The sequence below is a fragment of the Dendrobates tinctorius genome, unplaced genomic scaffold, assembly GCF_039654945.1.
Source record: "Dendrobates tinctorius isolate UK_male_01 unplaced genomic scaffold, ASM3965494v1 ptg000011l, whole genome shotgun sequence".
Classification (NCBI taxonomy): domain Eukaryota; kingdom Metazoa; phylum Chordata; class Amphibia; order Anura; family Dendrobatidae; genus Dendrobates; species Dendrobates tinctorius.
This window is the reverse complement of record NW_027361679.1, coordinates 24,191,576-24,218,586: the sequence shown is the minus strand read 5'-3', so window position 1 is coordinate 24,218,586 and position 27,011 is coordinate 24,191,576. Positions and strand designations below refer to the sequence as shown.

Genomic DNA, 27,011 nt, shown 5'->3' with positions numbered 1-27,011 from the left:
TTAAGCAATTGTCTGATCGTGTTGAGCAGCTCACTGATGAAGTGCGGGGAATTTCTGCCTATCTCGCTCAGTCACCTGATGTTGAACCAAAAATCTCTACTCCTATTCTGACTAATGTGGACGCATTTTTTCAAGCTTTGGGGTTGTTGTATGATGAACCTAATGCTATTGATCAAGCTGAGAAAACCCTATTGGCATTAAACCAGGATCAGGATTCTGCAGAGCTATACTGTCAAAAATTCCGAAAGTGGGCGGTCCTTACTACATGGAATGATGGTGCCTTAGCAGCTCTCTTTCGGAAGGGTTTATCAGAAACCGTAAAAGTTATTATGGTGGGATTTCCTGTTCCCTCTGGTCTTGATGATTCTATGTCATTAGCCATTCAAGTTGATCGGCATTTACGTGAACATAAAACTACACGAGAGGCGTTGCCGCCTTTTGAACAAACGTCTGAACCCATGCAATGTGATAGGGTTATGTCTAGGGCGCAAAGTCAGGAGTTTAGAAGGCGTAATAAGCTGAGTTTTTTCAGTGGAGACGCCTCTCATACTATTTCTGTCTGCCCTAAACGAAAGAAATGTTTTGCACACACATTTGCTGTGGGCAGTGTACAATCTAAGTTCCTTTTGGCAATTACTCTGATCTGCTCCTTATCCACATTTTCCGCTAAAGCTTTTGTGGATTCAGGAGCAGCTTTGAATCTGATGGATTTGGACTTTGCTAAACATTGTGGTTTTCCCATGATACCCCTGCGGACGCCTATTCCTTTGAGGGGTATTGATGCTACTCCTTTGGCGGAGAATAAACCCCAGTTTTGGACCCAGGTGATAATGCGGGTCGCCCCGGACCACCAAGAAAATTGTAAATTTTTGGTGCTGCATAATTTGCATGATACTATTGCTCTGGGTTTTCCCTGGATGCAAACTCATAATCCTGTTTTGGATTGGAAATTTGTGTCTGTGGTGAGTTGGCATTGTCAGTGTGTTCTTAGTGACACTCCTGTTTTCTCCACCTCTCCCCAGTCTCATGATATTCCTGATTATTTGGCTGATTTTTCTGATGTATTTAATGAGAGTAAATCTGTGTCTTTGCCTCCTCATAGGAGTTATGACTGTGCAATTGAGTTGATGCCCGGGTGTAAAATTCCCAAGGGTCGGCTTTTCAACTTATCGGTACCCGAACATGATGCTATGCGATCTTATATCAAGGAGTCGTTGGAGAAGGGTCATATTACACCAGCCTCTTCACCCTTAAGTGCTGGATTTTTTTGTGACCAAGAAAGATGGTTCATTAAGGCCTTGTATTGACTATCATTCCCTTAACAAAATCACGGTTAAATATCAGTACCCGTTACCCATTTACACATAAAGAAAAATACAGGTAAAAAAAATTAACATCATTTCAATCTTATACATTAGGTATTAAGGCAGTAATACATTTCAGTATTATCCTTCTAATATCCCTTTATGTTAAACACTATTTAGTTACCACTAAGTCTAACGGTAAAGACATAACAATACAATACAAAGTCATTTTGATTGGAATTTTAAGTTCCATAAGTCCCACTTGGTATGGTAGCTAAGGTATTATTAATGAAGGCAAATCTTTTTTCCATAGAGCTATGGGCTCGGACTTTATCTAAGATGTCAGAGAAGGAAGGTAGGTCAGATTTTAACCACCAGAATGCAATTGTGTTTTTGGTAGTCAAGAAGATGTGTAACATAGCATACCTTATTGAAGGGTTAAGTTCCTCGGAGTTCAAAGGAAGTAATGCTAATTGTGGTGTAACTTTAACTTTTTTATCGGATAGGATACCTATGTGATCTGTGACCTCTTTCCAAAGGTTTTAAATTTTGGGCAACCCCAAAAGATGTGGTATAAATTACCTGGGAGGCCGCAGTTTCTCCAGCATAGGGAAGAATATTTAGTACTTATGTGAGACAATCTTATTGGGGTGTAATGCCACCTTATCAGTGTTTTATAGAAAGATTCCTGCAAAATTGTAGAAATTGTAGAGGCATTAGAGAATTTGATAGCCTTTTTCTAATGTTCCACATCCAATTTAATATTAAGGTCTGATTCCCATTTCTGTATATAGGCATTTTTAACAAATTCAGTATCATCATTAAAGAAGGAGTAGACATTCTTGAGGCCCCAAATCGTCTTGTGGTTGATATTTGTAAATATGGAGGCAATTATTCCATGATTTAAGGCTCTGCTGTTTAATAGTTTCTGCAGGACTTCTTTCAGGATAAGATAAGATGGGAATTGGGTAAATGGAATGTTAAATTTACTTTTAATCTCACTGAAGGGTAAGGCGTGTTGGCCATCCCATATATCCCCAATTCTACTAATTCTTGACTCAAACCACATTTCTGGGATTGGACACTTATAAAACGTAATTAGTAATTTTAGAGGAAAATTTTTTTATGCTGTTCTGTCTGTTAACGTTCTTTTTTTAATTTTGTTATATCCCTCCAAGCGGCGAAAATAGAATTCAGAATTGGATCGTGATGGTCATTTCTGGATCATATTTTGATCTTTTTCAGTGATTGGGATTCTCATGTGGAACATGTCCGGACTGTGTTCTGGATTTTGAGGGAAAATTCCCTGTATGTTAAGGGATCGAAATGCCTCTTTGGTGTACAGAAGATTTCATTTTTGGGATTTATTTTGTCTCCGTCGGCTATTAAAATGGACCCGGCCAAGGTACAGGCCATTTATGATTGGGTTCAGCCCACTTCTTTGAAGGCTCTAAAGAAGTTTTTGGGTTTTTCTAATTTCTATCGTAAATTTATAGGTAATTTTTCTGGAATTGTCAAACCACTGACTGATCTGACCAAGAAGGGCGCTGATGTGCTGAGTTGGTCTCCAGAGGCTTTCTCGGCATTTCAGGAGCTTAAGCGGAGATTCACTTCTACTCCGGTTCTACAGGAACCTGATGTCTCACTTCCATTTCAGGTGGAGGTAGATGCTTCTGAGATTGGTGCAGGAGCTGTTTTGTCCCAAAAAGATCCGGTGACTTCTAAAATGAATCCCTGGGCCTTCTTTTCTTGAAAATTCTCCCCATCTGAATGTAACTATGACGTGAAGAATCGGGAATTGTTGGCCATGAAATGGGCATTTGAAGAGTGGAGACATTGGGTGGAGGGAGCTAGATATAAAGTTGTGGTCCTCACCGATCACAAGAATTTGATTTATCTTGAATCAGCCAAACACTTGAATCCTAGACAGGCTAGGTGGGCCTTGTTTTTCACGCGTTTTAATTTTGTGGTCTCTTTTCTTCAGGGCACTAAGAATGTTAAGGCGGACGCCCTTTCTAGGAGTTTGCGGATTCTCTTATTGTGACTGAGCCTACTGCCATCCTAGGTTAGGGGGTAGTTCTTTCCGCCATCTCGCCCGATTTGAGACGTGCTCTGAAGAATTTCAGGAGGACAAACCTGAGCGTTGTCCTATGGGAAAATTGTATGTTCCTGACCAGTGGAGGAAGAGAGTGATGTCTGAAATTCATTGCTCCGTGTTGGCTGGTCATCTAGGTATTTTTGGTACGAGAAATTTGGTGAGTCGGTCTTTTTGGTGGCCTGCCTTATCTCGTGATGTCAGGAATTTTGTGCAGTCCTGTGGGACTTGTTCTCGGTCTAAACCCTGTTCTCGTTCTAGTGGATTGTTGATGCCCCTGCCGGTGCCCTAGAGGCCATGGACCCATATCTCAATGGATTTTATTTCTGATCTTCCTGTATCTCAGAGAATGACTGTTATCTGGGTGATTTGTGATAGATTTTCTAAGATGGTACATCTTGTACCACTCGCAAAGTTGCAGTCTTCTTCAGAGTTGGTGCCCTTGTTTTTACAACAGGTGGTTCGGTTGCATTGGATTCCTGAGAACAATGTGTCGGACAGATGAGTCCAGTTTGTTTCCAGATTTTGGAAAGCTTTTTGTTCCAATCTGGGAATTCAGGTATCTTTCTCCTCTGCATTTCATCCTCAGACCAATGGGCAGACTGAGAGAACAAACCAGACTTTGGAGTCCTATTTGAGATGTTTTATATCTGCTGATCATGATGACTGGGTCTCTTTTTTGCCCTTGGCCGAATTCGCGCTAAACAATAGAGCTAGTTCTGCCACTTTGATGTCGCCCTTTTTCTGTAACTTTGGGTTTCATCCTCGATTTTCTTCAGGGCAAGTGGAATCTTCGACCTGCCTAAGTGTGGACACTGTGGTAGAGAGAATGCAGCAGATTTGGGACCAAGTGGTGGATAAGTTGTCCCTCTCTCAGGAAAAAGCCCAGCGGGTTTCCAACCGACATAGGACCATTGGTCCCCGGTTTAAAGTGGGTGATATGGTTTGGTTGTCATCAAAGAATATTTCTATGAAGGTTGCGTCTCCAAAGTTCAAGCCAAGATTCATTGGACCTTATAAGATTTTGGAGATTCTTAATCCTGTTTCTTTTCGATTGGCTCTTCCAGCTACGTTTAAGATCCATAACGTGTTTCATAAATCTCTGTTGAAGAGGTTTGTTGAGCCAGTATTTCCTATGGCGGCACCTCCTGACCTGTATTGGTTAAAGGCAATGTGGAATATGAGGTAGAGAAAATATTGGATTCTTGTTTGGCTAGACGGAGAGTCCAGTATTTGGTCAAATGGAAGGGTTATGGCCAGGAGGATAATTCTTGGGTCTCTGCTTCTGACATTGATGCTGCTAGATTGGTTTGTGCTTTTCACCGGTCCCATCCTGATCGGCCTGGTGGCGTGGATGAGAGTTGGGTGACCCCTCAAGGGGGGGGTTCTGTTGTGATTTCACTTTCTGGCCTGCCTCTGGTTGCTAGTGAAGGTAGTGGAGCTGGTTGTATTGACAGAGGAGTCGCGAGTTCTCTTTCCGGGCTCCCTCTGGTGGTTACAGGAGGTAATGGAGCTGATATAAGTGACAGAGGCCTGCCACCTGATAATGAAGATGACGATTGGACATCTGGAGTCTCTGACTGGTTTTAAGACAGCCGACTCCCTCTATCCCTGCTGGTGATTTTTCCTGCCTCCTGAGGTCTTAGTTTCCAGTTCAGTCCCTGCATGCTCAAGCTAAGTGTTCTTTGCTATTGTTCACATTTGATTTGGTTTTGTCTATTCAGTTTTGTGTGGTCAACCAGCCCCGGCTGGGGCTGTGCTGAATTTTCATCCTTATGTTACTGTTTGTGTGAGTTTGTTTTTTGTCCCTTATTAGTTTGGCCTCTTTTTGCTCTGCTTTCAGAATATGCCAGAGTGCTGATATAGTGGGAGAAGTCTAGTGACTTCAACGTTTTTGCTATCAGAAGTGTTGGACATTTTTGCAGGGTTTTTTGCGTGATTGCAGACAGTGTCTTTCCTTTCCTGTCTTTTCTAGTTAGTGTGGGCCCCATCATTTGGTCAGCCTATTTTCCTGCCTGTGTTTGTGTTTTCATCTTGTCTCACCGACAATATATGTTTGGGGGCTGTCTATTCCTTTGGAGTCTGCTCTGGGGCAGTTTAGAATTCCCCTTTTCTTGCATTAGGCTTATTTAGTTCTCCGGCTGTGACGAGGGGTCTAGAATCATCGTAGGAACGCTCCATGGCTACTGCTAGTTGTGTGGATAGGATCAGGGGTCTGCAATCTGCTTTGTTACCAACCTTTCTGGTTTTCTGTAGCTTAGCTTGGTCTTGTTTTCCTCCTCGGTGACCCAATCATAACAGGAGTGTTTCATTTTAACACCTGATGTTAATCTGATGTTTTTCCTGCTGTATTATTAAGCTATAATTTGGGCGCTGAATTTTGTATACTTGTTAAAATACCAATATATATTTTTTTTTTTAAAAATCACCACATGGTGAAGGGCGTAGTGCTTGGTCAGTAAGCTAACATAGAAATAAAAGATTGACGGGCACATCCAAACTAGTGTGAATAAGTGCATACCAGGAGCAGCTACCTCCATGTACAATATGCAAAAAAAAAAGGTTGCCGCTCTATCATCCTAAAGCATGTCAATGTGAAATATGAAATCTGAATAGCAATATAGGCAAAAATATTAGGAAAAAATGAATGAGACGCTTTGCACAAAATTTGACCAAATAATGTCAATCAACCATCGACAAGGTGGTTAACTGGAGGAAAACCACACAAACACGGAGACAACATACAAACTCATTGCACATGTTGTCCTTTGTTGGATTGGAACTCAGGGACCCCAGCTTTGCAAGGCTGCAGTGCTAACCACTGAGCCACCATGATGCCGCACAAACACGGGGACAACGTAGAAAGTCATTGCAGATGTTGTCCTTTGTTGAATTTGAATGCAGGGACCCAGCACTGCAAGGCTGCAGTGCTAACCACTGAGCCACCGTGCTGCCCTTACTGACCGAACACTCCACCCTTCACCATGTGGTGATTTTAATCACAGCAGGTCCCTACCGACCCATAAATGCAGGCTTTACTGAGAGAGGTGTCCACATTCACCCAGGAATTCAGACATCAGCCTAAGGCCATATGCACTCAGAGTATTTGGTGAGTTTTTTACCCCAGTATTTGTAAGCCAGAACCAGGAGTGGAACTGTTAGAGGAAAAGAATAATAGAAACATTTGCACCACTTTGTTATTTATCACCCACTCCTGGTTTTGGCTTACAAATACTGGGGTAAAGAAACACACCAAATGCTCAATGTGTGCATGTGGCCTAAGAGAGGTGTTCACACAGGTCAGGGACCCATCAGTTTTGAGACCACCATGACTATGGTTGATGGGAAGACATTATTTGGCCAAATTTTGCGCAAAGCGTCTCATTTCTTTTTTCCTAATATTCAAAAGCCATATTGCTATTCATATTTTACAGTGACATGCTTTAGCACGGAGTGCAACCTTTTTTGTATATTAGATCAGGGCTTTGTGATGGCCACGCCAAAACATTGACTTTGTTATCCTTACGCTACTTTATTTGTATTTGAGGGATTCATCTTCAGTCCTGAAAGCTTTTGATAGATTTCAGTGGCAGCAAAACTTCCTTTTCGCTACATGCAATGATATAAATCTTTTTGTCCACATTCTTTAGCCATAATAGCTATAAAATACCACCTGGACAATTACAGTTCTTATTCCATACAATTAAAAAAGTTTATTTTATCCACATTGGATTATTCATTGCACCATGTTTGTCAGACTTTTTTTTGCAGACACTAGATGTCTAATGGGTAAAAAATTTTCCCCGTCCCTAGCTATATTATTTATGTCATGGTTGGAGGAATTTTTTATTTTTTCTGATAAAAATCCTTTTTTCCACACACAATTTGGTACAGAAGACATGTGGACAATGCCAGTTACATTTTCAACCTCTTACAGCGCTCACTACAAGGATATAAAAAAAAAACATCCTTAAAATATGTCCCTGTTGTGAACCAAGACAATACTTTACGAATCATCATTAAAGGGGGGCTGCAAATGTGTAGCAAAAGGGGTCGCACTATAGGCAACATGCTGTCTCCCAGCCAATCATGCCAACCTCAATCTGCCTATTCTTGGTTGTTTGTAAAAGGGTTTTACAGATGCTCTGGGAACAAATTCCTATCTGTAGAAAAAAGACAGCCCAACACAAAGAGTTCATTTTCGAAGGACTCTCCTTTATACTGAAAAACAATTTCTTTGTTTTAAATTTTTTTTTTACCATCAAACTGGAGAAACAGCCATGGAATCAAAGGTCGCACCAACCTATGCAAACCTATATATGGGCATTTTTGAGGATCTTTTTATCACCAAAGACCCCTACAAATATAGCATTATCCTGTACAAAACATATATAGATGACCTCTTGATAATTTGGGACAATTCTCAGAGCAATATCGAGCTCTTCATAAATGAACTCAATTAAAATAATTGGGGTTTATCCTTTTCTCCAAAGACAGACAAACAATTCATCGACGTTTTGGATCTATCCATTTTTATTCTTCACCACCACATATGTACAAAAAACTTTTTCAAAAAGGTAGATGCAAATAGCCACATTCACTTTAAGAGTGGTCACTATTCCAAGTGACTGTTGAATATCCCCTAAAATCAGTTCAGAAGGATAAAGAAAAATTGTACTTTGGAATCTGATTTTGTATATCAAGCAGATATCATCAAGCAAAGATTTTTTTTTTCACAAAAGTACCCCAAAAATCTTAGAATGGCTGCCTTTAACAATTCTAGAAACAATAATCAGGAATCTCTGTTTAAAAATGACTGAGAAAAAGAAAAGCAATAACTTTGAATTTAACTTTGTCACCACTTTCAACATTCAACATAAAAACATATGGAAAATTTTTCTGTATTGCTGGTATATCCTATTAAATGATTCCATTTTGGCTAACTCATTACCAAAAAAAACCTGTCACGGGGCAGTAAGTGGAAAACAGGTGACGTGGAGGAAGGGCCCCTGAACTGCCCCTAAGGCTAAGGGGGGTACCTGACTCTCCTTAACTTGGGGGTACACTTAATGGTAGTGAGGCCCAAGTCCCTGACCTGTCCCTGTCTCCTGTTTAGCCCTGACCTGAAACCCCCAACCCCCTCCCAAGGAGGTGAGACAGGGAGAAAGTGTACTGCACCAAAAACCCAAAGGAAAGATTCAACAGACAGGGTAAAACAAAACAACACTTAGCTTGCCCTGCTGCAATGCTCCTGGACAGCAGAGTTAGCCACTTGACAACAGCAAACAACTGAAGCACCACAGAACTCTGTCAGCTCTTGAACTCCAGCTTGGTTGGTCCCCCAAGAGCAAGTGTATCACCATCAGTGATTTGCAGCACCAGGTGGCCTTATAAAGGGAGGTGGGAGTGGCACCCACCTGTATGGATAATTACAATGCAGTAATACCAGCGGCCTCTGGGGGGAAAAACTGACATTAACCCCCGACAGCTGAAAAGGAAAAAGGTTTAATTGTGAGGAAATCCAGATCTGACACAGATCCAAGAAATGAATCGTGACAAAACCCTTTACACTTTCAGGAGGTATCCGACACAGAAAAACATTCTGGCCCCCAGCTAAGTTAGGGAGAAGGACAGACATCCTATTACCATGATTCATCATGTGAATAGGATTACCAAATGTGCTATTGGGAATTGTCTGTGCTGCCATGATATTTGTGCTGGTCTTTCAGAGTTTACTCTACAACAAACTGGTGAGACTTTTCACATCAAAAGCCCTATGTCCTGTTGTTCCAGTTTTGTAATATATAGTATGTTTGTTCCTATCAAAAATTATACGTTGGGAGGACCACCCAACCCCTTCACAAATGGCTGAATTCACACCACTCTAACATCCCAAAAGGGTTCCTCAAACATGGCCACCATACACAACAAAGAATTCAAACATTTAAGAATATTCCCTATAGAGGAAATTTCACCACTAACTCATAATCGCATGGAACAAATAAACCTTAAGGAGATCTATTGGATCTACAAACTTGGGAACTCTGACTCCGAATGGCTTTAACGAAATTTCAGATACCTTTGTTTAATTAGGTTTTTTTTCACTGTAACAGATTTTTCCTTCGAGCAGATCAATTATATTTCAACTCCATCCCAATTTTTTATCACCAAATAACTCATTAGGATTTCTTCCTTTCTTTCTACTCAACACAAAATAAATTCTCGTTCAGCCTCAATAATATTACAAATTAATTTTTTCCATTGCACCTAATCAAATAGAATTTTATCATCTATAAAAACACATACTCACTAACCTAGTTTTAAATCTGGCTCCGTTTGCTTTCTCATATTCTTCTCAATTTCTGTCGGTCTGTTGAGCCATGTCTCACAGGAACCCTTTCATCACCCCTCCTTCACTTCACTTGCCCTTCATCACGTGCTCGATCATGCTACTTGCACCAGATACTGATCACTTCCTACCATACTTGCCGATTCACACTTGGAATTTCTGCGATGTCAGACTATACTATCCTCACACCATGGATCACCACGCTAAGACTCGTGATACGTCCACTACTTCATGTAATTAATTTTTACTCCCCAACATTTTAAAATGTCCATGGCAGGATTTCCATTCTATTCAATACTAATACCATTGCATGCTTTCCATCTCATTTTTTCATTCTTTGCCATTCCTCTTTTATCCCTTGTTTTTTGAGTTCCTTTTGACTAGCTGAAGAGCCCGGCGCTGCCCGTGCATAGTAACTAACTATGATTGGTAATAACAAATTATAATGATTATATCTCTATATATAAAGCTGAGTGTATAGCCCTGCCCACTCCACATAGCAACATTCACTATAATATCCCACATCATTTCGTCAGCCAGAGCTACCTGACTACTACCCCTAATATCCCACATCGTCCCATCAGCCAGAGCCACCGGACTACTAATATCCCACATCATCCTGTCAAAGCCACTGGACTACTACCCCTAATATCCCACATCATTCCATCAGCCAGAGCAACCGGACTACTACCACTAATATCCCACATCATCCCATCACAGCCGCCGGACGACTACCCCTAATATCCCACATCATCTGGTCAGCCATAGCCACCGGACAACTACCACTAATATCCCACATCATCCCGTCACAGCTGCTGGACTACTACCCCTAATATCCTAGATCATCCCATCAGCCAGAGCCACCGGACTATTACCCCTAATATCCCACATCATCCTGTCACCCAGAGCCATCGGACTATTTCCCCTAATATCCCTCATCAACCTGTCAGCCTGGGGTCAGAACCAGAGCGCTGAGTGGATTTGCCCTGACTTACATACCAATAATCCCTTTAATAGAAGCCTGGTGTGGTGAGAATCAGAGCGCTGAGGGATTTACCCTAGCTTCCATACCGGAGATCCCTTTAGGAGAGGCCTTGGGTCAGAACCACAGTGCTGAGTGGAACTGTCCTAACTTCCATACCAGGGATCCCTTTAAGAGAGGCCTGGAGTCAAAACCAAAGCTCTGGATGGATTTGCCCTGACTTCTATACCAATGATCCCTTTAATAGAGACCTGGGGTCAGTATCAGAGTATTTGAAGACAATTGCCCTGACTTCCATACCGGGGATCCCTTTTAGAGAGCCTGGGGTCAGAACCAAAGTTCTTAGTGGAATTGCTTTAACTTCCATACCAATGATCCCTTTAAGAGACCCTGGGGTCAGAACCACAGCGCTGAGTGGAACAGTCCTAATTCCTTACCGGGGATCCCTTTAAGAGAGGCCTGGGGTCAAAACCAAAGCGCTTGATGGATTTGCCCTAGCTTCCATACCAATGATCCATTTAAGAGAGGTCTGGGGTCAGTATCAGAGCACTGAGGGATTTGCCCTAACTTCCATACTGGAGATCCCTTTAAGAGGGAAGATGTGCCTATGGGATGGAGGATGTGTGATGGGAATATGGGCACGGTAGGGTGTGTGTGCTCTCTGCGCTTTTCTGGGGGGCAGACAATGGCTGGGACCTTATGTTCCCGGGGATGCTAGATTTCTCCCACCATGTCATTGTCTGCTGAGGTGTTGTCGTCTTGGGAAAAATGTTGCTCATAGCAACCAATCACAGCTCAGCTTCTTTTAAACATCTCTGGTGAAATGAAAGATGCTTAGTGATTGGTTGCAAAGAAAACTGTTGCTCATAGCAACCAATCACAGCTCAGCTTCTTTTAAACAGTGCTGGTGAAATGAAAGATGCTTCCTGATTGGTTGGTGACACACACATACACATTCAATTTTATATATAGACATTTTAATAAATGCATTTTTAATAAATACCTCTATTTTAGGCTCATCACACACTTTTTGCATATACCAGATTCAGTTTCACACTGTGCATACACAATTTTTTATTCCCTCTTCCTTTTCATGAGCACCACATCCAGGCATCTCTGTAGTGGCTCAAAGCCTTATTCCCTGGATCTTATAACCTGAAAGTGCTTTCTACTACTACCAGTTCGGATCTCAACTGATATAATTCCCTTCAGGCATAGAGACCACTTTTAATTAAAAATGATCAGAAATATTTTTCAAGGTTAAATGTATTTTCCTTTTTATCTTTATTTTTCTTATTTCTTAAATAACCTGTGAGTTTTTCATGTATATTGGAGATCTTATATTTTGCCAAGTGTTGCATGTCATATGAGATATTAACGCTAGTTTTGTGTTACTGCTGACCTTTGACAATGTCATGTGCCCCGTTAGGCAGGTTTTTTTTTTTTTTTAAAGACCGCATAAAAGACAACCATTCCTGACAGTCACTACTAGGTTTTTGTCCTCAAAAACAAGATCACCTAGGAGACCAAAATGCTTCAAATAACAAATACATCCAAAATGAACAGAAGCTAAGTCTAAAATTATGCATCTTTATTGCAAAATATTCATAAAAACATGGGAACATATAAAAAAAAAACGCCGTGACGGCTATGATCCGCGCCGCCTACCGGAAGCGCTCCATGGCGTTTGCCTTCCCCACTCTATTTTCACATAAATAGGGTGCAAAACTACTCTATCACATGCCCCTTGATAAAGCTACCGCGAAACGCGCGTCGGGGTTCTCCTGCCCGCAACTAAGGTAAATATGCCATAATTATTCATATCTTTCTTAACTCCCAGCCTCGGGGTATATTTGTATACATTACCATTCGCACTTGCATGCAATTATTTCCATACGGTTTTTGATATTTGTTACCCCTGATTGGTGTTTGAAGAGCACTATTTCCATGGAGTCCATTTATTTTCTCTGTGCAGTTTTGCATTAATCATACAATAACCATTGGCACATATTCATATGGCTTAATTTGGTGATATTTCTTTGATCTTTTTGCATTTTGCATACAACCAATTTATCTCATGGATACAGTTATTCAACACGTATTGTTGATATTGCTATTTACCCCATGATGCGGTGACCCTATTGTTATGTCCTCCACTTTTTTTTATATGTTCCCATGTTTTTATGAATATTTTGCAATAAAGATACATAATTTTAGACTTAGCTTCTGTTCATTTTGTATGTATAGGTTTTTGTCCTGATGAAGAGGTCCTCGAGACGCGTTGACTCTTTAAAAGCTGCACAATAAATTGTTCTAAGTACAGTATATTCCGTTGTGAGCCTTCATCAGCCACGCATTGAGTGACACCTCCATCTCATTTCCATTTCAGGAAATGCAGCAGCTGATATATATACATATAATATGTGTATCATACGTTGCTTCAGTACAACATCACCAGGTGAGTGGATTAATTTTTTTTAACCCACGTTATTATTGGTTAAGACCCTATTTGCGCTCTTTTGTTTCTCAGTTTCCTCATTTCCAATATAAACTAAGCACATACAGTAGCACTGTATAGAGATATTGCCTCTATAAAAATCATACCCTTAGTTCTTCAATCACTTCAGAAAATGAAATTTAATCAAGCATACGAAGATGGGAGCTCGATGCACTCTTTGCATGGCCAAAGGGCGCAGTGCATCAATCCGCCTATTTTGCATGTCCCACACCTCCCTCGCTAGTGATTGACCGTGATGGCTTGCCTGGAGTGAGCATGGTCAGCAGAGAAAACTCAATATAGCCACTGCTGTTGATCACCAGGGAGGGAGTTGGGAGCATGCAACACCTGTGGGCAGAACGGTGCACTGGGCCTCTTTGATACATCCAGTTGGTATGAGCATACAAATTAGCATAATTGATTGCATTTCAGTTTCTGCAGAACAGAGTCAGCAAACTCTAAGCTTATTTGCTCACGAAAAGTTTTTGGTGCTTCAAAAATGCAGCGTCTTATAGTTCCATCAAAATGGATGGAATTTATAGAAATCTCATACCCGACATCCATTTTTTTAATCAGCATAAACTGACCCATGGTGCATGTTTCACCTTTTTTTTTGAGGGGAAGGGGCTTCCTCTTTAAAGAAACAGTTTACATGTTTCCCAGAGTAGCATTGTGGCTTAAAAGTCTCCTCATCTTGGCATGCCAGGCTTGACATGTCACTCTGCAAGAAACGTTACCCCTTGGATCCCGGTCAGATGCATCTCTTGAGCAGCCAAACCAAATCTCACACTTTGCACTGATGAGGGGCAGTACCCCAAAACACAGTGTCTGCAAATTTAAATTTTGGTTTTGGCTTCTATCCTAAGTCATGTGAAAAGACTCATTAGAGAGTCGGTATTGACTTTTAGGATTGCTACTTCCTATAGTTGGTACTAGAGTTCTAGTCTTCTTCTCATGAGACACAATTTTCACACCTGAAACACATCAGATTCTTTTGTGAGTACTCTAATTTTTATGTGCAGATTTTTCCCATAGACATGCAGAATGCAGAAAATATTCAAGTATAAACTATGATTTTAGTGCATAAAAAATATATGTAATCCGAACATGATTATATGAATAAAGTTTTGTCAAAACCAAATTCCAGAAAGTAGCAAAAACAAAGCAGCTTTTTTTTTATAACATTACTTTACCAAAAACAGTAAAAAATGCAATAGCATAAATGCATGTAAAAAACGCACTGATAATGCAATGAAGAAAAAACACAAGTATCCTAATTTATTTAATACAGTTATGTACAGAAATATTTGGACAGTGACACAAGTTTTTGCATTTTAGCTGTTTACCAAAACATATTCAAGATACAGTTATATAATAATTTTGGGCTTAAAGTGCAGACTCTCAGCTTTAGGGCTCATACTCATCGGCCTTTAGAAAATTGGTCCGATGTTGGTCCAGAAAAGTCAGATGAATATCATGCGAGTACAATGAAATTTTTCTCACCTAGCATTCATATGACATTTGTGGAGATAGGGGGGCAGCAGGTGCTCAAGTCCGCAGCCTTGAGACCATATGTGCCAAGGATCATCCCACTGAATGCCCACTCTCCTTTTCCCATGAGCATAATACTACTCAGGCAACACAGGGTGAGGGTAAAACAGTGTGGCAATAATTTATTGAACCACGAACTGATAACACATAAAACAGTCTCAGCAAAATGCCCAACATTTTGCAAAATTACAGAGTCTCACCCTTCTGCTGATGTGTTGGGATTAAAGCAGCTGCAACTTCCAGGGCAGACTACCTCCACCTGTAGCATGCACAGAGAGGTGATAACGACAAGCTTAGGAAGCCGACAGTCCATTGAAGTATGAGGTCAGGTGACTGGAGGGTCACAACCTGGCTTCTCCAAACATCTTTATGGAGCCAGGTGACCAGTAGGTCCCAATCGTGGTTTTCCCAAACGTATCCATGGGGTTCAGGTGACCAGTGGGTCCAAATCATGGCTTCCACAAACAAACCAATGGGTTCAGTGATGGTCAATGGAGCAGATCTGTATTCTTTCAGATTAAATGCTGTGTCGTCACAACAGTCGTATGCAATACGTATTTAGCATCTGCTTTAACATACAAGAATTCACAGCCATTTCAAGCTAGTTTAGTACCTAGTAAAACAATCTTGTGATAAAGTGTTTGCCCCTTCCTGATTTCCCAATCTTTTGCATTTTTGTCACACTTAAATGTTTCAGAACACCAAACAAATGTAAATATTAGACAAAGATGACACAAGTAAACATAAATGCAGTTTTTAAATCGAGGTCTTTATTATTATGGGAAAAGGAAATCCAAACCTACAGGGCCCTGTTGAAAAAGTGATTGCCCCCCCTTAAAACATACATTTTGTGTATCATATCTTTTGGAAGCTGAGTTCAAATTCCATAGCCGCAGGCAGGCCTGATTACTGCCACACCTGTTCTCAATCAAAAAATCACTTTAATAGGACCTGCCTAACAAAGGAAAGTATAGAAAATATAACGCGGCACAGCTGTGAGTGGTGCCTAAGTAGGATCCCAACCCGTGAGTAATGTCAAGGGAAAACTTGACACTCAACTTTTGATGATTATGAAAATATTAATGCAGTCCAAAATCAACAACGTTTCGGTCCCAAAGTGAACCTTCATCAAGTACCCCTCTTTTCCTTCTCAACTTCTATTTTGCACTTTAAGCACGTATATGAAGCCTGATTGGCTGTTGATTGTCTTTCAGTTTTGACATTTATATGTTGTTGATTTTGGACTGCATTAAAATTTTCATAATCATCAAAAGTTGAGTGCCAAGTTTTCTCTTGATATTACTCACAGGTTGGGATCCTACTTAGGCACCACTCACAGCAGTGCCACGTTATATTTTCTGTACTGTTCACCCATACGTGTGCATGCTGTCACCATGTCTTCCGTAACTTTTTCCTATCATCCTGATGAGACGAATAACATTCTTTCTAAGTTACATCTCCCCAGCAATTTCCTGAAAACCCCCCCTCATGAGGAAAGCCAGACCTTGAGAGAGAGTTGCGTCATCAAATCAGCTTTGAACTGCATTATACTACATTAACCGAGTACCTTCGTGTCAACAGGATACCTTGTGGCTTGAGGGTTTCACTTCGCCCCACCTTGTTCAGTGACTCAGTTGAATATTGTCAGAAATTTGAACAGATATTGAATAAGTGTTTGACATTATGACCTTGACTGCAGAACACTTACAAGGGGCAATAGCATCAACTAAGGACAGGATTGTCAGTATAGAGAACCAATTGGTATCTGCCGGTACAACTGATGAACTTAATTCGTTAAGGGAAAGGATAAAATCCACTAACCAACATAAACGTGATACTGAGACAAAAAAGAGAATCAAGTTCCAGAGGGACTTGGAGGATTATGACAATAACCGGGTTTATCAATGGCAAAATAGGTCTAATCCAAGGTCATATAATCTGAGATCTGACTTTTCTAATGATCCCTCCACATCAGGTTTGGAATCTGACCGACAGGACCTTCAGAACAGACCAGGACATTTTTTAGGACAAAGAAGACGTCGCCCCAGAAGAAGAGGACCCACCGAGGGCGGCGATCGAAGGGACATAGTTCTACCCTGAATGACACGTTCTCAGGTAATAACCCATTAGTCATCAATATTTCATCTCGGACTCTAAGCATCACAGAATATAACTTATTACAAAAAGGTTTATCCTATTGTCCCTCCTATAAATTCGACACCTTCACCATGGATATGAACTTACATAGTTTTTATCGGCGTCTAAGGTTATCTGTACATTTTTCCTCTACCCCTGACATTTTACCATCTGATGCCCCCACTGACCCACCTCAAATTACTATGACTGAACTAGGTTTGTGAAACAAAAGCACCTACAGACCCCCTCAGGGATCACATGTGGTCGAAACTTTCATTGGTTTTGTTGACCAAGCATTCCAGAAATTGAGATATGACATGGAAAGTGGTAGGCTTCGTCCCCTTACTATCGGGGTCCCGCAGGGCTCAGTCCTAGGCCCCCTCCTCTTCTCTTTATACACTGCCCCTATTGGACAAACAATCAGCAGATTTGGGTTCCAGTATCATCTCTATGCTGATGACACCCAATTATACACTTCTTCCCCTGACATCACCCCTACCCTAATTCAAAATACCAAGGATTGTCTGTCTGCTGTCTCTAGCATCATGTCCTCCCTCTATCTGAAACTAAATCTCTCTAAAACTGAACTTCTTGTGTTTCTCCCCTCTACTAACCTCACTCTACCTAACATCGAAATAACCCTGGAGGGTTCAACCATAACTCCCAAGCAGCATGCCCGCTGTCTTGGGGTCATATTCGACACTGAACTTTCCTTTACTCCGTACATCCGATCACTCAGTCGCTCTTGTCACCTGCATCTTAAAAACATCTCCAGAATCCGACCTTTTCTCACCTTTGAAACTGCTAAGACTCTTACTGTCGCTCTTATTCATTCTCGCCTGGACTACTGCAACTCTCTTCTGATCGGTCTCCCTCTTACCAAACTTTCTCCTCTCCAATCCATCTTGAATGCGGCAGCCAGGGTCATATTTCTGTCCAGCCGCTTCACCGATGCCTCCATCTTGTGCCAGTCATTACACTGGCTACCTATTCGCTACAGGGTCCAGTATAAACTCATCTCTCTCACCCACAAAGCTCTCCACTGTTCTGCACCGCCATATATCTCCTCTCTCATCTCTGTCTATCGCCCTACACGTGCCCTCCGTTCTACAAATGACCTAAGACTAACATCCCCCGTAATCCGAACCTCGCACCTCCGCCTCCAAGACTTCTCTCGTGCTGCTCCAGCTCTCTGGAATGCACTTCCCCAGGCGATCAGACTGATACCTAGCCCTGACCTATTCAAGCGCGCTTTGAAAACCCATCTCTTCAAACAAGCCTACCACATCAACTACCCAGCAAGCTAACTTTGCCCTGTTCCCTCCTTCCAAATATTATTCTGAATCTGCACCCTACTATTCATCTGTCTCCACGTCCTTCATGCACATGATAACTGCACTTGATACTTGTCTATTGCACTTAAACACACGGGCTGATGACCGGATCATGCAGCTTTATATGAAAATCCCTATTATAATTGCCAGACCTGAATTAACAAGCATTTTTCACCTACTGTGTCCCCCCATTTCCTTGTAGATTGTAAGCTTGCGAGCAGGGACCTCACTCCTAATGTCACTGTTTGAATTGTCTTAACTTGTATTGAATTTATTGTCTGTACATGTCCCCGCTTAATTGTAAAGTGCTGCGGAATATGTTGGCGCTATATAAATAAAAATTATATTATTATTATTATTATTATAGGCTACACTCTCAATCTAATTTGACTCCCTTTGATTTTCAGGCCCTCCAATCCCTTCACCAAGACGATCGCATTATTATTAAACCCGCAGACAAAGGGGAGCGATTGTGGTTATGGACAAGGTAGCCCATAACAACGAGGTTTTTCTTCAACTAAATGACAACACGGTCTACACCGTATTATCTAACAATCCTACAAATGGGATTAGGGACCAGATCAACTTGATCTTGAAGAATTTTCTATCCAGGGGAGTCATTGACCAGAAAACACAGGAATTCCTTACCAAAAAAGATCCCATAGTTCCTGTATTTTATATATTACCTAAAATTCACAAGAATTTGGAAAACCCCCCTGGTAGACCTATAGTGGCCTCCACTGAGTCTATTCTCTCACCACTGTCTATCTTCTTAGAGAAGGTTTTCACTCCGTTGACACGTCGAGTACCATCCTTTCTCCTGGACACGGGATTTCCTACAAACTATCCATAACCTCGACCAAATACCCACCACTTCTATACTCGTTTCCTTCCATGTGAAGGATTTATACACGTCTATCCCACATCAACAGGGTATAGCCTGTGTACGACGTCTTCTCCTTAGCTCTAACAAAAGCCCTGATGTGATTGAACTTTGCTTAGAGCTCCTTACAATAGTTCTCACCCATAACTACTTCATGTTTGAAGACACATTCTATTTACAGAAAAGGGGCACCGCGATGGGATCCAATGTAGCACCACCTTATGCAAATAGCTACATGGCTGTATTTGAGGAGGGAATAGTATACACTGACCCCCTCTATAAATCCCATTGTCGTCTTTGGAGAAGATTTATCTATGACATCTTCTGTATTTGGACCGGTACTTTGGATTCTCTGAATCTATTTTTTTCTAAACTCAATTCATCCTGGGCAGGCCTATCTTTCACAATGACCCAAAGCAGTGAACAAGTGAGCTTTCTGGATACCCTTGTACTTAAGGATGAGCATGGCAGAATTAGCACTGATTTATATACCAAACCTACCGATCGGAATAGCCTTCTGCACTCACCTGCCACACCAACGGTGGATGCCGTGTTCACACAGGTCCTGCTGCCACCCACCAATGACAGACATTTGAAACTACAGCCAGCTGCTGTTCTTACAGCACGAAATTGGGGTTTTCTATGAGTCACAGGATTTAACAATCCCACAAGTAATCCCCTTTGGGACAATGCCCTTCAGGCATAGCCATAGGATATTTATGCCAACTTCTGGTTGGTGCAACCTTTGGAGCTTTTCAAAGTCACAGATCTAATAATCCTGTATATGATCTCGTTTGGAATATTTCTCTACTACCCCTTCTCTTTGAAATCTACAGGTTTATATACCAGTTCTTACATGGTGGATGGTATCACCTCCAATAGCACCTAATTACTATTAGTCATACAATATAATGTCCAGAAAATTATAGAGATAGGAGCAGTCTTGTTTACTGATGAAGGCTAGTTGATACAGCCGAAACGTCTATATTTGTGACTGCAAATAAAAATTCTTCATCTTTGCAACAAGTTGAGTGCCAAAAATTTTTTGATTATTCTATACTGGTGTGGGAACCTTCTTTTGTGCACCGACACAGCTGTGCCACGTTATACTATTGAGTATCTCGGCCTTGGGCTTTGACCTTCCCGTCAACGTCCGTCAGCGTGACCAGACACTCTTTAGTCTCATTCCTTGGAGGATCCCTTCGGGTCCTTACACCTTGGGTTGGAGGTGGATGCCACCTGACGTTCTGTATCTGCTTATTCCTCTGCAGTCGATCCTGTCTTAGCTGCTCAATCTCCTTCAGGTACGCTACCAGATATCCCAGGAGCATTCGGAGGTTCCCAATGCTTTCCACCGAACCAACCACAATGACAGGAACCATGTCATCTTCACCAGCGACTTGTATTTCACCAGCAGGTGGGATCCTCACTCTCTTCACACCGGATCAATTTACCATCTCCTGCATCACCTTTCCAAGTCTGCCAACGACTTTCCCCACCAGATTTTTGGGTACCGGAATTATGTCTTCCACAAAGCCCTGCCGACTTTGAGCTTCCCTCGCAAGCTCCAGACGTCGAGCGGCTTTCCTATTACGCACCACGAGCATCTGTTTCATGCGGAGACATTGTAGGTGCATCTCCTTCAGGACAGCCACCCTTCTCTCTGTGTCTTCCATTTCTGCCAGTATCACCAACTGATCTGTCTCTGGTGCCCAGTTCACACTATAGGCCTTTACTGCCTTTTTAAAGGTCTCATGCAAACCTTCGCTGGCACATGCCTCTCGCACGTCTTCGGGTACCTCCATCACGCACTTGAAAGTCGTGGACTTGCTCTCATCCTGAACAGATGGCTCTGGGTTCCCCACGGACACTTCCCTCAAGGTATCTGTCACAACCGGGTGACCGTCTTGTGCAGCTCTTGGCTCACAATCTTCCTGAGATTTACAGTCTTCAGGACCCTTTTCCAAGATGGGCTTTGGCAGTTCTGCCTTGTTATCACTTGGGCACGGCCGCTGTACATCTTCGTCCCAGCTCTTCTCCCACAGAAGAGCTTTTACTACTCCTCTGAGTTCTTGGAGAACTTTATCCCGCTCCTCTGCCAGGTAGCGACGCTCATCCTCTCTCCAGAGAATCTCCTGTTGATGCTTCACTTTAGTCTCTCTGAGCACCTCCATATCCTTCGCTATAGCTTTGTTCATAGTTTGACACGCTGACAGGTGACCTCTGAGCTCAGAGACTTCCTTCTCCAGCTCATCCACTCTGTGCTCAGCTGCTTGCCTTAGGACTCTTTCCCGTTCGACATGTTCTTCCACTGTCTCCTTTAACAGCTGTATCTCACGATCCTGCTCTCTTTTGGCCAGCACATGTCTCACCACTACCTCTTTAATTATATCGTCAAAGGGTACCACTGGGTCAGTCCCACCAGTCGAATGCACCCTCTAGTTACCGTCCAGCACCAATGTGTCTAGTCCAGTCGTTTCATCTCCCAGCCCACCATCTGTCTTATCACGAGACGTCTGGTCCGTCAGTTGAGCAGATGTACTTCTTCTTCTGGTCAGTTCTACCTCTGACCTGTCCACGTCAGGAGCCGTCACTGTCTCAGTGTCTGCTTGCCCCACAGTCGAAACGTCTCCATCGTCTCCATCGTCCGACCATATGTCATCAATCAAAACAAAGTCTCGGCCCCTCTCAAAGGTATGCATTAAGTTTGGTGGCATACTACCACCTTGACACTTCCCCTTTGTCATCTCAATCATAACTCTGTTCACCGTATAATTCACAGCGAACCCTGGCGTTTTTCTCGGTCAGAGATAAAATGAGAGGAGTTCCTGTCAGAGTCACCTGACTCTTTGAGTCCAGTCTACCAGGGTCTCCTTCCCGGTGCAGCATCACAGTACACACCTGTGGCCTGTCGTTATCAGGAAAATACATGCCGCACTCCTCAAAACTCATACACACACTGCGGTTCCCCAGACATACCCACTGAGGCAACCAGCGCTGCCATTTCCTGAACCACCCCAATTTGGGTCGCCGCCCCCTCCTGGGACTCCACCCCTTTTTGGGTTACCACCCCAATTTGGGTTACCGCCCCTTCTGGGACTCCACCCCCTTTTGGGCTACCACCCCGATTTGGGCCACCGCCCCCTTTCGGTATTTCCCCATGTCCGTTCTGCAGAACTTCTTATTCCACAGTTCACACAGTACAGTTTGTCTTTTTGGGCTGGTACTGGACCTTTAAGCACAACACCACACCAGTTCCTTCTGGCACTGCCACAGCTCCTGCTGTCACAAATCACCGACGCAACCGGCTGCTGTTCACACACACAGCGGCTGGTGTCCTCTTCGTAACCCCGCCGAGTTACAGGAAGCCGCTTGTCCCCTTTGTAACCCCGCCGAGTTACCGGAAGCCGCTTGTCCCCTTCGTAACCCTGCCGAGTTACAGCAAGCCGCTTGTCACCTTCTTGACCCCAACTGAGCCACCGCAGGCTGAGTTGAGAAAAGAAAAAAAAAACACACCACAAAAAAACCTCACGTGTCCTGTCTGTGTGCTATTCAGGACGTACCGTCTCCGCCTGAGACCGTCCAACACTCAGGGCGCACCGGGTGCTATTCAGGGAGCCGGCCCTCCTCCCAGGGTTTCCCAACACACCGGCCTCACCAGGTCCAGGGGCTCAGCGGGTGCTCTTCAGGACATCCGTCTCCGCCTGAGACTTCCCAACACTCATGCCTCACCAGGTCCAAGGACATACCACGTGCTCCAGGGATCCAGTTCTTCTCCCAGAACCTCCCAACACTGACCCTCCAGGACCTTGCTCACTGAACCCTCTAGGTACACAGTCTCTCACTGACCCTGGTCAGTACAACACGGATTCCTGTCCATTACCGGCTGGTGTCAGCCACACAGGTTCTCGGGTACCTCTCATCCACAGAGGCACCCTATAGCGACTTCTCAAATAGTCTTTCCCTGACCCCGGTCAGCATACCACAGACTCCTGTCTGTACCTGTTGGTGACAGCCACACAGGTTCCTGGACACCCCTTCTCCTCAGAGATATCCCACAAATATCAATACAGTCACTTTCTTTGACCTCGGTCAGTATTACTCACAATTTTCCAGACCGTCTGCTCTCCTGGCTCAGAGTACGGCAACATGTGCTTCTTGGAACCACTGCCCGCAGTCTGTCACCAATTGTAGGGATTCGACTCGCTCAGGTGCAGCGGGAGACAGTCAAGAGGCAGATTCCTTTTAAAGTTCATGCGGTTTATTGCTTCATAAACCATAAATCAGCATATCACCAAAAACAGCCTCTAGCTCAGGCAGAAAAGAACATAAAAATGTCCATTACTTCAGGCTCAGTCCTGGAGCCTCAGCAAAACACAGGAGGCTTATCCCTCCTCACATACAGCCAGCATACATAGGCCTCACTGGGTCAGCAGCCTCAGCACGTGGTCTTCAGGAAGTTAGCCCACCTTTCTCCACCTAGACCTGCCGGGACCTTCCACATGGCCCAATCAGATCCATGCGCTCTCTCCCATGTGATCCACTCTGGTTACCTTATATGGTCCTTAGCCACGCCCACCGGGTCACATGGCTGACCTCATCACAGGTCCTTCAAGCATTCATACACATATACTTTATTATGACACTCTTAAACACACCCCTGGGTGGATTTGTAGATGATTGATCCCGCCTGTCTCATCAATCATCTGATGGCTTCTCCCTGACACATTGGAACGACAGATCAGCTCTGCTGATCAGCACATAAGCAAGCCTTCATCTCAAGGCTACCCACCTTGAGATACATAATGATCCTTCAGCACCCTATACCCATTACCACAATGGATATGCCTGTAGGCCCATCCTGGGACACCCACACAGCGCCCCCTAGCGGACATAGTGGTCATTGCACCACTAAAAAATAAATATATATATATATATATATATATATATATATATATATATATATATATATATATATATATATACACACATTGTATATCATTATGTGACATGTTCTTTCATCAACTGTATTTATGGGCATTGTATTAATACCTATATCTTTTTTCATACAGAGCCGTCTTTACTGAACACACCTTGAAAACTCTCTAACCTGATTCATCCCTCTGGATTCCTACCCCCTGCTCGACTGCTATATAGATTACTCGTTTCTAGTTACATAGCGCTTAATTCTTGTTTTCACATACTGATTTAGCTTACACCTATTCAGATATGGCTGCTGGAGCACAAACCTGGCAAATGACATCACTTCTTGTGACACACTTCCTGCATTATCACCCAGGCATGTCCCGCCCCTTTCCCATTTATACAGCGTCTCAGAGACACTTCAGCTCACCACAGCAAGCGGTGGACACTGTGCTGATGAGCCTGACACACCACCCACTGAACCACCACTAGTAAGATACACTGTGCCTCTGAATACATTAAACCCTATAATGCTTTCCACTAGTAGCAGTAATGTTTCTTAGGGCTGATCCTAATACTGCCTGAGGACACAGTGAGACCAAACATAAAGTAAGCATATCTCTGGTTCCAGTTCCTCCATATGTTATTTCCTCTTACACTAACTGGACATATTTTTTCTTATCTTTATTGGACATACTGTATTATCATTATAGGTAAAGGCTTTTCCCTATATGAGAGATTTAAACACTTTTCCATTATCCTATTAGAGGACGTTTTCTCCTGAATACATCGGGCCATATTTAAGTGTCTTATGCCATCCATGAAAGTAAGTCCCACAGATTTTTACTAATTTTGAGCACTCTTTACTTATTATTTACATGCTCATACATATCTCTTCCTTTTACAGATTTTTTGATACCAATGGTAGTGGATGCTCATTAGATGCAATTTATACAAATGAGCAATTTGGTTGGTACCATTGCTTTGAAATGATTACTGACACATATCCCTCACACTCAATATGATATGTCAATCGATTTAATTATCTCCATAGGGTCAATTTACCCACTGATCATTTAACTATACCTCTTGAAGGTGCACCCCAGTCTACACGGTACGTTCACTTACCTGAGATACTTACCTCAATCTAGTATTCATGACCACTCAGGTTGATTATTTAATATTTTCAGGCTGGTTTCTATCCCAACATATTGGAGTGTGTTCACACTGAGCAGTCGGGTAGGTATCCCTATACCCCTCTTTTCCTTCCCAACTTCTCTTTTGCACTTTAAGCATGTATATGAAGCCTGATTGGCTGTTAATTGATTAAAGTTTTGTCAAAACCAAAATCCAGAAAGTATCAAAAACAAAGCAGCTTTTTTTTTATAACATTACTTACCAAAAACAGTAAAAAATGCAATAGCATAAATGCATGTAAAAAACGCATTGAAAATGCAATGATGAAAAAACACAAGTATCCTAATTTATTTAATAGTTATGTACAGAAATATTTGGACAGTGACACAAGTTTTTGCATTTTAGCTGTTTACCAAAACATATTCAAGATACAGTTATATAGTAATTTTGGGCTTAAAGTGCAGACTCTCAGCTTTAGGGCTCATACTCATCGGCTTTTAGAAAATTGGTCCGATGTTGGTCCAGAAAAGTCAGATGAATATCATGCGAGTACAATGAAATTTTTCTCACCTAGCATTCATATGACATTTGTGGAGATAGGAGGGGCAGCAGGTGCTCAAGTCTGCAGCCTTGAGACCACATGTGCCAGGGATCATCCCACTGAATGCCCACTCTCCTTTTACCATGAGCATAATACTACTCAGGCAACACAGGGTGAGGGTAAAACAGTGTGGCAATACTTTATTGAACCACGAACTGATAACACATAAAACAGTCTCAGCAAAATGCCCAACATTTTACAAAATTACAGAGTCTCACCCTCCTGCTGATGTGTTGGGATTAAAGCAACTGCAACTTCCAGGGCAGACTACCTCCACCTGTGGCACGCACAGAGAGGTGATAACGACAAGCTTAGGAAGCCGACAGTCCATTGAAGTATGAGGTCAGGTGACTGGAGGGTCACAACCTGGCTTCTCCAAACATCTTTATGGAGCCAGGTGACCAGTAGGTCCCAATCGTGGTTTTCCCAAACGTATCCATGGGGTTCAGGTGACCAGTGGGTCCAAATCATGGCTTCCACAAACAAACCAATGGGTTCAGTGATGGTCAATGGAGCAGATCTGTATTCTTTCAGATTAAATGCTGTGTCGTCACAACAGTCGTATGCAATGCGTATTTAGCATCTGCTTTAACATACAAGAATTCGCTGCCATTTCAAGCTAGTTTAGTACCTAGTAAAACAATCTTGTGATAAAGTGTTTGCCCCTTCCTGATTTCCCAATCTTTTGCATTTTTGTCACACTTAAATGTTTCAGAACACCAAACAAATGTAAATATTAGACAAAGATGACACAAGTAAACATAAATGCAGTTTTTAAATGAAGGTCTTTATTATTATGAGAAAAGGAAATCCAAACCTATGGGGCCCTGTTGAAAAAGTGATTGCCCCCCCTTAAGACATAAATTTGGTGTATCACATCTTTTGGAAGCTGAGTTCAAATTCCATAGCCACAGGCAGGCCTGATTACTGCCACACCTGTTCTCAATCAAAAAATCACTTTAATAGGACCTGCCTAACAAAGGAAAGTATAGGAAATATAACATGGCACTGCTGTGAGTGGTGCCTAAGTGGGATCACAACCCATGAACCTTCATCAAGTACCTCTCTTTTCCTTCTCAACTTCTCTTTTGCACTTTAAGCATGTATATGAAGCCTGATTGGCTGTTGATTAATTTTCAGTTTTCACACACATTTTTTTGTCTCATGTTTATGTTCAAAGTATCATGTATTTGAGATATGTCGTTTACTTATTGTATAT

At 42.4% G+C, this 27,011-nt stretch overlaps 1 long non-coding RNA gene across 1 annotated transcript in view; it reads left to right on the top strand.

Moving 5' to 3' along the window:
- Window positions 1-25,403, top strand: part of LOC141101243 (uncharacterized) — an 89,872-nt gene extending 64,469 nt beyond the window's left edge. The window contains exons 2-5 of the long non-coding RNA XR_012234918.1: window positions 13,120-13,188; window positions 16,754-16,893; window positions 18,656-18,735; window positions 24,204-25,403. This is a non-coding gene — a long non-coding RNA (uncharacterized lncRNA). The remainder of the gene's footprint in view (window positions 1-13,119; window positions 13,189-16,753; window positions 16,894-18,655; window positions 18,736-24,203) is intronic.
- The last annotated feature ends 1,608 nt before the right edge of the window (window positions 25,404-27,011 follow it).